The sequence below is a fragment of the Berghia stephanieae genome, chromosome 3, assembly GCF_034508935.2.
Source record: "Berghia stephanieae isolate SIO BIC M18660-M18661 chromosome 3, UCSD_Bste_1.3, whole genome shotgun sequence".
Lineage (NCBI taxonomy): Eukaryota > Metazoa > Mollusca > Gastropoda > Nudibranchia > Aeolidiidae > Berghia > Berghia stephanieae.
The window spans coordinates 74,331,202-74,347,144 of record NC_088362.1 but is presented as its reverse complement, the minus strand read 5'-3'; positions in this window follow the sequence as shown (position 1 = coordinate 74,347,144).

Sequence of the window (15,943 nt, the reverse complement as noted above, 5' to 3'; positions counted from 1 at the left end):
ATTGAGAGAATGCATTTGCTAATTCCTTGATTTGCTATATAGATAGAACGAAATCGACATCACTACGCTCTTTATTAATGTTTTAGCCGGCATTTTTAATGATTAGTTCTCACTCAATCAGACTATAAACGTTCAAGTTTACTCATTTTTTGTGTGTTGATTCGTTATATCCGGCTGGCGGGTGTCGTAATTATTTACCTAAACACATAGCATCAGTAAAATGATAATCACAGAGACCCACACTGATGTGACCGGTGTATTATCAAAAGAAATTATGTCCATTGTTCTGTATATAAAGATTTACCATAAGTTTCATATTTTCGAATTAAATTTTCACTGAGCGGTTCCGACACAATGCCGTTTAGAGGCGCTGATGGGTCGCCACATATTTAGATATATAAAATGGCGTAGCTAGCATGATAAGTTTTTTTTTCTTGTCTGATTATAACGATAATAATATTATTTCCTAGCAAATCGTAAAGTTAATAAATGTTCTTTGTTAGGATTAAGTAATCAGACATTTCTGCTATAATGCGACTGGAATGAAATATCGGCCCAAAATCGGGATCAATGAAGTCTGGGGCCTGATTTGGAAATAATTCTTTTTTTTTTTTTCTTAATTTCGACATTTTGGATTGAAATCTTAAGACTCATTGTCAAAGAGAATCACGTGACACTTGTGACCCGACGTCTCACAGTTAACCCGTAAATTAAAATGATTTACAGTCGAACTGAACAATAATGCGGCTATGTGATCTTGTCGTATGACACTTGCCTTAGGATCTGCCCTGGGTTCGAGTCCCGCTCAAATCCTACAATGGAACAATTCCAAGAAATGAAAAGGAAGGATGATGTGGGCGTGCTTAATGAAATATGGCAGGCAGCGCAGGGGGTCAAACGCTGGTAACCTTTCTTTTGACCTTTTGCGTTTTCTATCTAAAAGAGTTGATAGTCGGGAATATCTTTTGATTGTGTTTTCTAGGGGTGGATTTTGTTCGCACACGGTGGGAAAGGTGAATTAGATGAAAGGGGGTGTTGATGAACAGCGGCATCTTTTATCGGGTGTAATCGAGTCTTTTATAGTTTAGAAACAATGAATTTGTGTTGAGAGTCATTGACCTTTTCTAATAGTTCTCCGGTACACGATGAAATACGATGATTTGTTTATTGATGCTATGCGGTAAGCCAAAAGGCTCTCAACATCCATCAGCCGCATTTAACGTACCAACACAACAAAACTATGCGTAACCTTGAACGTCTGTAGCCTGATTGATAGAATTTAATGAGAACTACTCATAAAAATGGCTAGCTAAAAACAATAACAAAGAGCATGTTTGATTTTAGATTAACCAGTTAACTGTCCAACTCTGGAAAGACAAGTATTTAAAATTTTGGGCAGAAAATTCGTCCTTCAAATATCAATCGATTTAAATAGCCGTCATCTTAGTAAAAGCTCCGAAGCCTGGGAGTTTGCGAAGTTCCAGGTTTGGGAGGTTTTGCAAAGATGAGGGTCATTTAAATCAACCGATATTTGAATGAAGAGTTTTCTACCCAAAATTGTATATGCGTGTCTTTCCAAGGTCCGACAGTTAACTGGCGAATGTCTAATTCATTAATCAGTGGGTTTTCCTCCCATTAGCAACACAATAGATCGTTTCTGCGGCAATAGCAAAATATCAAGAACAATCGATTACAAAAGCATAGAATTTAATTTAAAAACTAATAATATTCAATTATGTTATCTTTAAACAAGTTGGGTTTTTTTCTAAATTACATTCTAAATAGCAACACTTAAATTTGATTAAAATATCATTTGATAGTTAACCCTTTAAGGGACCCGGTCGATTATATTCTCATCTAGATTTTTATCTTACTGCTTTCATCAAGAGAGAGGAAATAGCGATGTAACTTGAGATTTAATATAGCTAAATTCGTATTGTTGATCTTTTCATTTGGTGAGAAAATGTTAGTTTATAGATATCGACAGATAACAGTCTGTTTTGTTGTTTTTATAATTATTTTTTATTTGGTGCGGGGGGGGGGGGGGCTGTTTCACATAAGGTCTCTTGAACCCAGGCGTTAATTCTTTATATGACTTTTCTTCACTTCTCAGTTGGGTTCTTTAAAAATGGTCTTCTTGACTTATAACACGAATGAAAATATTCTGATGAGGTTGCTCCTAGCTGAGAAATTACACGCTACTTTTTACATGAACTTTTCCTTAACGAACCTCTGTGGAATTTATGGTTCCTACGGTACTCTCTCTCTCTCTCTCTCTCTCTCTCTCTCTCTCTCTCTCTCTCTCTCTCTCTCTCTCTCTCTTTCTTTCTTTCTTTCTCTCTCTCTCTCCCACTATCTCTCTGTATGTGTGTGTGTGTGTGTGTGTGTGTGTGTGTGTGGAAATTCTGGTCCCGACGCTGTGTCCTTTGGTAAGATACTTTACGCAGATATTCCCATTCTGCAGAGGTATGGAAGAGTGCCCTATTACAGGCGTTGACGGATATTGTAAGATTGATGGTGCAATAGGAATCCCTAAAGACGACCGATACGTTAGGAAATGTAAATATGGTTCCATATAGACTACTGGGGATAAATAAAACATTTAGCGCATTGAGAATGGTAAATCTAAGGAACTGCTTTATATAAATGTTAATATTTATTTTACCTATTCAATCTAAACGGAACGATATTTGAAATGGTAACTTTTCTGGGCAAAATGAAAAATAATAATGGTTTTAATCAGAGTACGGCCGTAGCAATCCTTGTCTTGAATTCTTGTGAGGTCAAAATGGAACATGTTTGACAGTCTTGGTGTCAGTTTATCTTAACTTGCTAACTGCCGTACTCTGGAAAGACGTGTATTTAACGATTTGGGCAGAAAACTTGTCTCTTAAATGTCGATCGAAAATGTTAAATGTTAAAGATGTTAAATGATCCTTATCTTGGCAAAAACTCTCAAACCTGGGACTCCGTGAAGTTTTTGTCAAGGTGAGCGTCATTTAATTCAATCAATATTTGAAGGACGAATTTTCAGGTCAAATTTTTAAACACAAGTTGTTTTTGTTTTTTCCAGAGTTCGGCAGTTAACTGGTGAACTGGCTACTCAACCACCGTACAGAAATTAATTTACAATTATAAATTCAGATCAATGGAACTTGACATTTAAAAACCTTCGCAGTCTGCACATTCCAAACTTTTAATTGTTAGTATTTTCAATGACAGGCAATGAAATTATTGATTGACATTATACGTCATATGTCTTATGGGAAACATTGAAGTATCTAGCACTTCCGTCTTTTCCGTATAGAGTGAAGAGATTGGGATATATATATATATATATATATATATATATATATATATATATATATATATATATATATATATATATATATATATATATATATATATATATAGGAGCATGTGCTGAATGGTTTTGCAATTTCCGTAACAACTCCCTCACATTTAGAAATAATTAGTTAAACAATACATCAAAAGAAGGCTTTCAGAATTTCAGCTACAGATTGCTTACTTTATGTTTTGCCACAACCACCACAAAGCTGCCAACGCACCACCATTTGACGAATCCTGGTGGCAAAAACAAAAACTGACGTCCTTTTTCCCTACAAGATCAGACAGCTGCCATCACGTCTTCGTCGCTTTCATAGTGGTTGCCTTTTAGATGCTCCTTCAATTTAGAGAATAAGAATAGATCCAAAAGTGCTGGGTCGGTAATATAGGATGGATGTGGCAAGGTGGAGAAATCCATTTTCGTTAGTGCGTTTTAATTCTGTTGACTCGTATGGTGTCGAACGTTAGTGTATTGCAATATCCCATGCACACTTTTCAGTCGGGCTATCGGTTTGTCCAGCGTGGCAAATATTGGTCGGAATTCGCTGCTTTGCCCTGTTCCAAAAAATTGATATGAACAAAACATTTAATGTCCCAGAATATATTCATGTTGGAAATGACGTTGGTATTTGGCTCCTTGTTTGAAGAAATCATCCATTGAGGTTCGTGCTGGAATATTTTTATCTTGTCGGAGCACGTGTTCGTTTCCATCTGTGTTTCTTTATTCGCGTACTGACTGGTTGTACTCTGCATCTGTCATATACATCCTCATTACTGATTGTGTCAGGCCAATGTACTCCAGTAACTCGTCCTAATTGCGATGAAGGGATTCCAGGGTGTGCAAATTCTGTTTTGTAAGACCCCACGTATCACAGCAGTATATAAGGATTGGCTTCGTCAAGGCGTATTCTTTTATTTTCATTAATGATGTTCGTCCTCTTCCAAACGTTGTGTAGTTCTCTGAATGAAGTTTGAGCTAGCATTTTTCTCCGTTTGATGTCTTCATTCTCATTAATCATATGTCAGAGTTTCCTTACACGTTACTATTCACACGCGCACACACACACACACACACACACACACACACACACATATATATATATATATATATATATATATATATATATATATATATATATATAGGAAGATATAATTGTAAAAGCAAAAACAATGAAATAATAGTACTCAACATTTTGATAAAAGGAACTATTCATAAAATAATCTAAATGTAATCTTATTTAACTTCTACAATATATATCTATATATATATATATATTTATATATATATATATATATATATATATATATATATATATATATATATATATATATATATATAATTATGATTAGGACCGATCCAACAACTAGTCCTATATTACGTGCCCTCCAAATCATTTTAATCCACTTCTTAAGACATCGTCAACCCCTAAAGCCCTCCGTGATTTACTATAGATACCCAAATGTCATCAAGAGGAAAAGGTTTATTCTCCCGTGGGAGGGATGTGATCGATTATCTAATGTAACAAAGGGAGGGGTGGGTAGAATCTAGATTGCTACACAAATACTAACGGAAGAGATTTAGGTGGCTGGGAATACGAAGTTACCAGACTTTAATTTTTTTGAGCAAAAGATGAATTTTACCGCTTCAAAATAAAAAAGAACAAAATACGTAAAACAGGTTGTTTCGACTCAAAACCCTTCCTCAGCAAACTACATAAACAATCAAGATAAAATGCCTACTTCACGTAAAATCCGTATAGACGGGGGGAAACATTTTTGACATATTCTGTTGGGATAAACGACAGCGGAAATTATTTTTTTTTATGGAACGTGAACATAGTTTTCGTCAAGTTTTAGCCTCACACTCCCCTCCAGATTGCACCAAAGCAAGGCCCCGGTCACCAAACGAAAGTAAAAAAATGAGTTTTTGTTGGTACCCGTGCCCAATATAACAAATTATCCCTTTGGTTGAAAAATCAATATATTTCACAATTCTTTTAGTGGGTGTCACCTTATATTATGACATTGCTTTTGGTCGGCGTTAGGCTATGACACGAAGGCTACCTGTGGAACCGTTTTGTTCTTACACAGACATGAGCATAGTACACTAAGACTTAAGAAAATTGCAATCGACGGATTAGTAAAATTTGCAAAGTGTATACTTTAGATGAACTAGAGATAGGCTTTATCCAGACCTGCCAAGTATGAAAAATTCGTAGAATTACGAAATTTTGGCTTCAATTTCAGAACTTCATAAGCATCTCTAAGTCACTATATGAAAGTTGATGCCAGACTACAGAATTTAAAGGATTTTGAAATGTGTTTTGATCCTTGTGATCGTACATTGTTGATTAATAAAGTAAACGATAGAAACTATGTACTCTTCTTTTATCCTAAAATCTACGAAATTTTAGATTTTCAAGTATGCAGGTCTGCTTTATCTAACAAAGGCGTGGAGTGCCTATTTCTAAATAAGTCCGTTAACTGTATGAGTCTAAGAAGACCAACGGTATTGTTTGCTTCTTCTGAAAGAAAAAGATAGATGGATAGACAGATAGATAAGCAAGTATAGAGATAGATAGATAGATAGATAGATAGATAGATAGATAGATAGATAGATAGATAGATAGATAGATAGATAGATAGATAGATAGATAGATAGATAGATAGATAGATAGATAGATAGATAGATAGATGGGCAGGTAGATAAATGGATTCATAGATAAATTGATAGATAGATAAATAAATATAACTGCAAATATGTGCACCTAGCTTTTGACAAATAGATCGGTAATGATATTGTTATCTAGGGTAAATTACCAGAAGCTGCTGGAGACAGGGTGACAAATACTGCCGTATTCTGACAAAACGTTTTCTTTCTTCTCTCGCGAAAACCTTTCGTTTATATATCTATATATATATATATATATATATATATATATATATATATGTATATATATATATATATATATATATATATATATATATATATTATATTATATTATATTATATTATATTTTATATATATATACTTTTTTTTAATTTTTATATATATATATATATATTTATATATATATATATATATATATATATATATATATATATCTATATATATATATATATATATATATATAGATGGATGGATTGAAATGATCCCAACCTTGTCACACTCGCAAGCCAAAGAGTCAAAGAAGAATTTTGATACATTTTCGAGAGGCTGACGGGCAACTTAGTCGATCGAGCGATATTTTAAGAAAATCATTCTGACTAAAAATTGTTTTCAATGATTTCCTTTTGTTTTTCTTTTTTGTTTAATCCACGATGTTTTACCATTTAATCTGGTTAATTATTTTGAGTTCTGGTTTGTCTTTCTATTTTCTTCTTTTTTGTTTGTTTGTTTGATTGATTTATTATTTGTTTGATTAGAAGCTGTTTTATTCATTGTTAGAAAAACATTTTTCTTCTTCGTCTTTTGTTTTTGTTTTGTCTTTTTGCCTTTTGTTTGTTTGTTTGTTTTTTTCGTTTTATTTTGTTGTTTTATTTTCGTTTTTTTTTTTTTTTATTTCTGCTCTTCTTGAAGTTTTTTTTTCTTCTATTTTTTTCTCCCTTGATGTATTATATTATTGGCAATGGGAATTTATAACCAGATGCTATCAGATTAGGACGCCCTGCTTGCCTGTTGGGACAAGCGATAAAATGTGAAAGAAAGAGATTGGATACCGCCCCCGTCTGGAATCATCCACGTGATACGAACCAAATATAACTTACGATGAAATTTAGATATTGCTATTTTGCGAGTTAAAACGCAACAAAATGTTTTATCCTTGTGTCCTATTCTGGGGGGGAGGGGGGATATTTGAAGGGGCTAGTTTTTTTTTTAATATTATTTTAAGGTTTGTTTGTTGTTGTTGTTGTTGTTATTGTTGTGTTTATTGTGTTTATGAACTAAATTATACCCCTCTCTAAAAAGAGCTAGACCTATTCTTTTTCCGTGGTGTTTAACGTATTTTTTTTACCAAGAACTGAATCAAAAGATCATTTGTGCAGCATATAATTTGTTTCCAGATTTTAGAGGATTTTTACGTTACAATTTTGAACGAGGGTCACTGTCTTACTTACTCACTTATTTTACTCGTATTTTAATCTTGTACCTCTATGTTTTCTTATCTCTAGACGATACTGGACAAGACCAAGATATTGACTAGTATCATGTCTCATACACATTCAGCGTTCTTCCGGTGGAAAGAAAACCTAACGCCACCTATTAAAAAGAAAATGAGTGATATAATTGGTAGGTAAACGACGGTAAGCTGTCAGTATTTAATTGGCATAATCTGACGAGATCGCCACCCCCCCCCCCCCCTCTCCGGGCTAAGGTCTTTGTTCAAGAGGTTTAATGATATTCATAAGGCTCTGATCAGTGTCACGAAAAGTAATGAATTCGTTTTAGCGGATTTAGATATTATTTTTAAATACAAAAACGTGAGCTTTTAAAGAGTGCAATATCCACTTAACGTGGTCAAAGTGCTTTACAAAGAATCCCTGACCAGCAGCAACACGCAACATGGTGAACGAGACATGACGCCAGTTAGGCGATATTACATTTTTTTCGGACTGAGACAACGTAGATAATGTTAACGGCCAGGTACTCATTTTACACCTGAATACGTTGAGAAAATGTGAGCAAAGAACCTATTCCAATGACTCAACTATGCACCGAGCGAGGCTCAAACCTATGGCCATCTGATCCGAAAGCTAGTGTCACACCACAAGACCACATAGCCGCACAAACAAGAAGTATAATCGAATATCAGGTAAATCTAAGCAGACTGTCATTATTTGATAGACTTCATCTGATAAGTCCGTTCCTGCCCTTCCCCTTTCTCTATTTTATTACTAGGCGTTTAATGAGCAGATAAGCATCTTGACCAGAGACATAAAAAGTAATGAATTCGTTTAACTCGATGTCGAAAAGGTAAACAAGACGTATAAAGTTGATAAGATATATGGATCAGACTAGGGGTTGGTTAAAGGACTATGAGCTATGATAGAAGGCAGGGCATGCAACCCTTTCAAGACGAGATTCGATATTACTTGATCCTGAAATTATTGTGCTTTTCCGTTTTCATCAAAATAGCAATACCAGGGATGCGATTCGGGCTTTACTAAGGTCCAAGTCAGATCGATGTTACTGTTCTCCTGGAAGAAATAATTATTTGAAAGCATTAAATTATCGACGTTGTCGGATTAAAGATTAAAACAGACTTGATCAGTCATAATATTATTCCGCATTATTCATTAACTGTGCTTCGCGCACTGTATGAGAGTCTCACGCCAACAGATACAATTAACTTGTAGGACGTGACATGATGCACGGCGCTATTACAATTTTTTTCCACTTAGACAACGCTGTCGCCAGCGGATTTTCATGTTACACCCGTGAACGGTGAGAGAATGTGAGTAAAGTGTGTGTGTTTTTTTTTTTACATGGGCCCAACATTGCGCCGCCTGGGGAGTGGGGTGTGGGGATCTTACCAAGGACCTATAGATAGTATGCGCTTGGCTATGAAGCTCATAACATTGCCATCCGGAAGTATAACGTACCAACACACAAAACTGTGTGTATCCATGAACGTTTATAGTCGGGTTAATACAGTTCAGTGAGCATTACTCATAAACGCGGATGGCAAAAAAACAATAACAAAGACCTGAGTGACGTCATCTTCGAACTATCTATACGTCCAGAGGTCAGAGCCAAACCACAAGCCACAAAGCGCAATTAAAAAACGATTAAAAAAAAAACAAATCGACCCCTAAAGCATTTAAATTATCCCCAGTTCGAGTTTCACACTCAAAGCCTAAAACTTCGCCTTATGAGCTACGTACGTATATTACTGTGAGATTAAAGCCTCCCACGGGTAACATTTTGAATAGAACATTTTGCTAAAAATTGAATCATGAAGCTTGGGTTAATTATTACTTTAATTGATTTTATTCAGGGCAAAGAATGTAAGATTCCTAAACTCTAGGGTCTGAAATTTCGAATAATTTTCTTATTCCGCTAAGACGGCCTTGGGAGCATGCATTCGGGGCGCACATGGGGAACGAGTTTTCAAGTTCAAACCCAGGAGTTCAACACCGTATTATCATACCCTTCCAATGGCGCCATCTAAATTAATCCCTTCAAAACGTATTATATATTTTTTTCAATAGTCAGGTCTCGAATTTAACGATTTGACCTAGGGTAGTATCATTGTGGTCGGGATAGCATAATGCGATTCAAGTCTATTTTTAGTAAAACCGTATGCTTGAAAGAGAAAAATATTCTTGACCTGTTACGTTTTTTTTTACAAAGGATAATAGAGGCGCCTCGAATTTTATTAATTTTTTGCTATTACGCAATGGTAACATCGGGTTTTCCCCAAAACCAAAGGGGTATAATAATGACATTTCTTAAATTGAAAAATAAATCCTATTTGTGAACAAATTCACTTCAAACTCAATTCTTTTCAATTCGCTCATCCCACCAGATTGATGCTTTACATCATGTATTGAATGATACATTTAAACCTTATAGGCATTTTTTTAAAAACTTTTAGCAAACTCATCCCACCATATATATTGCCAGATCCGTGCGTCAGATATTGAATAATTCATATCACCCTTTAGAATTTTTTTAAGATTTCAAGATCCTGCTACTCGCCTATTAGTTGTGCAAAATACTTTACTGTCGTCTGGCTGGACTTTAAGTGATGTATTATTATTTTTCTTGGGTTTTATTCTTGGCTGAAGAAGGGTTTTGAGTTCGAGACGTTTCGTATTTGGAATTTTGCTTTTTTTTCGAAGCTGTTGTATTAATTTTTCTTCATTACTTTTTACAGTCCTCAGCTTTTAGTAGCCAATTATCACTTTGAGAAATGTTAATATGAACATTTGAGCAAAGTTAACAGACCCTAGCGTGCCACCCAAGAAGTAATCTTCTTTTTTTTTTCATTATGGGGTACGGTACGTTTTTTAAAGGACAAGAATAATGTGCGTGGAACCTTTTCTCGAGATGAACAAAATCACGATAAAAACTCGGGCAACTAGTTCTCTAGGTTAAAACTAACCGCACTTGCTGTCCATTACATCACATACATCACCCACCGATTTGTCTCTCCCAAAAATAAAAAGCAAAAGAAAAATGTACTATACTCTAGACACTTATAATCGAATAAGCTTAGCTTACAAATGGAATTACTGAAAGTGAACTATTGAGGTAATTGGTGTGAGCTAAAAATCGGAGAAGTAGTTTTCAAGTGTTGATGGTGGTGGTGCGGGTGGTTTGTGTGTGTGTGTGGGGGGGGGGGTGTATGTGTTTGTGTGTGTGTATGTGTCTGTGTATGTGTGTGTGAGTCACAGTTTAAATCAGTAGTGATTTAAAACCATAAGAGCCGGATTTCTTCACCACAATTTCCTGTTAAGCAGCCATTTCACGATCATCTAAATTGCGCAAGTTTAGTTTCACAATGATAATCCAAATTGTTATGGGCTCATCGAAATACGTATTCTGAAAGAAGCGCAAATGTGTGTCTATTATAAGATTGTTAAATCAAGCCCATAATTGCGTTTGGATATCAGACCTGCAAATACTTACACTTTGGGAAACGCCTCCTAAGCGATATGAGTATTTTTAGCGTAATTGGTCATTCCTGGTGTCCTAGCACACAGAGTGAAAATGTCATTTCCGAGTGACAAGGAAAGTGTCAAGTTGAAAGGGTTCAGTAACTCACGTCCTTATTATGAAACAATTATGAAACAACCAAACACTCAGAACTTCTATTTTGGTATAATTTGGTATATAATTATAGCAATATACATCCATCTTGACAATGTTATTTTTCTACTGTTTGTATTACCGAATTATGATAATATCATAAATGACCCTGTTTAATAATAAGAGGGGATTCCGATAGCTCAGTTGGTAGAGCACTCGATTTACAAGGAAAGGATAGAGATCGATCCCGTGTGAAGTCGATATTTTTTTCTGACCCTCCTATCCACCCAGCACAGATTGGGTCGCTGGTTCTATCAGATATAGCGGAGAGTACTTGCGATAGATTAGCGCAAGATAGAAAAAAAGGTAGCAAGAAATTGCTATTATCAGTTTCATGTTAACGAAACCGGGATAAATCCGGTTCCATGAATCAATGTAAAAGACATCCAATAACTTTTACAAAAACACCAACTATACGTAAATACTGACAAAACAGATGTAACATTACTGTCACGGAAGAAAGATGGATGGAGAGCCACGAGAAAAGTAGGATCACTAATTTAAGAGGGGAAGGCGAAGAAAGAAGAAAAAAGTTAATCAAAGATTGCAAGAAATGAATTATTAGATATATGGATTAGAAAAGTTCAATTAAAATCGAACACTAAATCAAATTATACACAAACCTTGTAAAATCATTGCTTATGTAAAACTACGGAACATTAGCACTGATCCGAATTGAAGACCAAAGATTAGATAAATTCTAGAAATAACAATTTATTAGAGTCCTGAACGATACCCCACAAAATAAGCACTAAAACTCTGTACAAAAAGCACAATGAAAGACGTTTATCTATTCAAATCCTGGAGGCAAGATAGTGGCTTTTTAGGCGTATACTCGGAAAAGATGAAAGTATACCAACCAATAAAGCCATGAATACATTTTTTTCACTCCATCTGGACTCAAGAAATACTAAGGCAGATTACCCATGTCAATCCATATTGTCCTAAATAGACCTAAGACGCCCTCAAAATCACCAAGAACTAAAATCAAAGACAAGTCGTGTCTACGATCAAGTAATACTGAAAGTACTTGCCATCGACTGGTGGATTATTCACGGTGGTGGAAACACACACACAAAAAAAACGACTGCTTGCTGAGGTCCTCTTCTTCCTCTTCTTCTCCTTCTACTTCTTCTGCATCATCATCATCTTCCTCTATGTTTCTTTCTATTCATACATTTACCTATTATATTGATTTACCTATCATCTGTCCTATATTTTAACACACACACACACACATACACACACACACATACATACACACACTCAAACGCATACCAATTCTCTATCATCACCTCCTCCATCTCCTCTCTCTCTCTCTCTCTCTCTCTCTATATATATATATATATATATATATATATATATATATATATATATATATATATAAACATTTGAAAGATAATTAAGATAGATTAAGATATATATAAACATACATACATTTCATTTCAACAATACAGTTATTTCATTTATCTTCTTTTATCACCTATATTTCTCTGCGACTATGTCTTTCATTTCGTTCACCTATAATTAACTACATACGTGACCAATTGCTGGAGGCGACGCCAGCCAAAGATACCAAAAAGCTTTTTACTTCTCGTAGTAGATATGAATGAAGAGGAGCATGACCGCTTGATGAAGCGGTTTTTATCAATTGGAGTTTCCTGGATGCAAGAAATCAGTCATATAATATATATATATATATATATATATATATATATATATATATATATATATATATATATATACATACATATATATTATATATATATATATATATATATATATATATATATAATTATATATATATATATATGTCGATACCGTCAACAGATGTCACATGCCTTTGGGGCGGCTGTATCTCAAACGATTTGGAGCAATTGAGTATACTCAGACTTGTTGCAATTATTCTCATTTTGTTTTGTTTTTGTATGTGTATATATTTTTTAAAAATCAATTAGAATAATTGACACCAAACTTAATATAATCGATTTTGACCAAATCTATAACGGCAGAGTCACCCTTTGAGGAAACGTCACCCGAGATAAAGGTATCAAAATTTCTCAAGGTCCAAAAAATCTCCATACACAAAATCTGATTTTTTATTATTGAAATGAATTAAATATGAGTATGAGTATCTGTAAAGCTCGATTCTATGGGTTTATTAATTTTCGATGCTCCTCACAGTGCCTCCGCGATCTTCCAGCAGGTAGAACTACAAAATAATGGAGAATTACAGGTTTGTGATATAGACCAAAACAATACCTTTAAACTTCTATAAAGACAAGCAAAAGGAAAGGAAGGCAGGAGAAAATGATAAAGAACTGAGACAACTCAGCGACAGTGGTACTAATAAGTGTTTTATAAAGATGAAAAGGAGAAAACATTGACATGTCTTAAAAAAAGGTATTTAAATCATACCAAAATCTAAAAGATGCTTTATGGTAATCTAGAAATAAAGATACCTGTTCAAACGCTCAAATCGATTTTTTAAAAACATGAGCCTTTATATTGGGAATATCCACTAAAGTGCTCAAAGCGCTTTACAAAGGGTCCCTGACCAACAGCAACACGTGACATGTAGAACAAAACATGATGCCTGTTTGGCGATATTACATTTTTTCCGACAGAGACAACGCTGTAAACGGCCAGTTTTGTATTTTACACCTGAGTACGGTGAGGGAATGTGAGTAAAGGGCATTTTCCAAGGATTCAACTATGTGCCGAGCGAGGCTCGTAACCCAGGACCTTCGATCCGAAAGCGAGTGTCGCGCCTCAAGACCACACAAAACCGCACATGTCAGTGAGCTCAGCCCAGCGCAATCCTCTCCGAGCCTGCTGGCACTTGAGGCGATGCAAGGGATCTCCATCTGGTCCTGTCAGCCGCTAACTACATGGGGCCATCTCAAGGGACAGACCTCTCTGCTTAACGTTCCTCTCTACGGTATGTCCCCAAGTCTCTTTGAGGCGGCCTCGCTTCCTCTTTTCCATGTGGTGTCCATCGCAGAGCCTCCCTTGTCAGTGTATCATCAGGCACAGGTATGCGACAGACATACCCTAACCATTGCCATCTATTCCTTTTAATGAGACTCTCCAGAAACTCCACTTCAGCTCTCGCTCTCAGGTCCTGAGTTGAGATTGTGTTTGGCCAGAATATCTTAAAGATTCGTTTGTTTTGAAATACTTCAAGTTTCTGGATGATACTCTTTGTGATTTTCCAACATTTTGATCCCTAGAGCACAACGCTCAAGATATTGCTTTTAAAACAAAGTCAGTGAGGCCTAAAGGAAATTTGTAGTAACAAGGGACCGAACTAGATCAGAACCTCAATAGGTTGGTCTCCAAACACCTAATATTTTAATCAGTGCCTGCCAACATTATTTAAAAACACAAGCAGCGCTCAAGGTGACAATGTTAATACAATTGTCCAAGGGAGGTAAATGATGGAAAATTATTCATTGCCACCCTTTGTTTTGGTTGTGTCCCTTGGTACTAGCAATTTCATTATTTATTTAACAATATAATAATAATAATAATAATAATAATAATAATAATAATAATAATAATAATATATAATTATTATATATTATTAATATATAATTATTATATTATTATTATATATTATAATTATTAAATTATTAATTAATATATATAATTAATATATTAATTATATATTATTATTAATTAATAATAATAATTATATATAATTAATTAATTATTATTATTAATATATTAACAAGTAATTCTTTGATGACACTGACCTCTAGGTCATTTCAGTGCCAGTAAAATGGAAGAAAATGGGGTAGACTAAAAAATCTAGCTTTACAATCAAAAGCTCACTGGAAAAAGTAAGACAAAGGGGAATTGATCAAATAGAGAACAGATGTAGATTCCAAGAGCACACTATCAGTGTACTTAGTTTGAGATCACCTGAAAGTCTCATGCAGCCACAAGCACAGAGGAATACTAAGAGGAATAACTCAAATGTTAACAACCATGATAGCTATTCAAAACCAAAAAAAACTTGCAGTCAGTAACCAGATATCTAATAATTGAGTGGTTGCTCATAATTAAATCGATCGACGATAAAGTTTTCATGTTCTGACAAAATACTTTTTTCTTTTAATCTGATCAGAATCAGAGCTATTAGGCTGATGGAGCCCGAGTTTATCCAAGTTTCTATAGCGTGAAATGGAAAACAGCAATTGCTTGCTACCCTTTGGACTGGACGCAAGTCTATCATAATGTGTCCCCTGCCCTCCCCCCCCCCCCTAGCTATACAAGCACTCCTGGGTAGACCGGAAGGTTAGGGGGAAAAAGATCTGCTTCACCCGGGATTGATCTCGGTCCTCTACCAACTGAGCTATCGGGTACCAGAAAATTTATATTTCAAATGTTTATCAATCCTTTAAATCAAACAAGATTTGAAGCAAAAGCTTCTGGCAAAAGCTGTTAATACATGTTTTGTCCGAATATAGCAGAGTGCATCACAATTATTATTAAATAGAACTATGAAACACGGAACGCGATGAGAATAAATTAAATTCATTTTTACACTTAACCAGTTTGTCTTTTTTTATATTCGCTGGTATAGTCGTCAGTCATCCCACCATCATGATTAACATAATGGTATAATTCAGAAAAAACGCCCCACACACGCACCCAAGGCGTCACACACATACACACATACACACACAGAGACACACACTTGAAAGCTCGCGCACGCAAAATACATTACATATGCACACACATACACACAAACAAACAAACAAACAAACAATA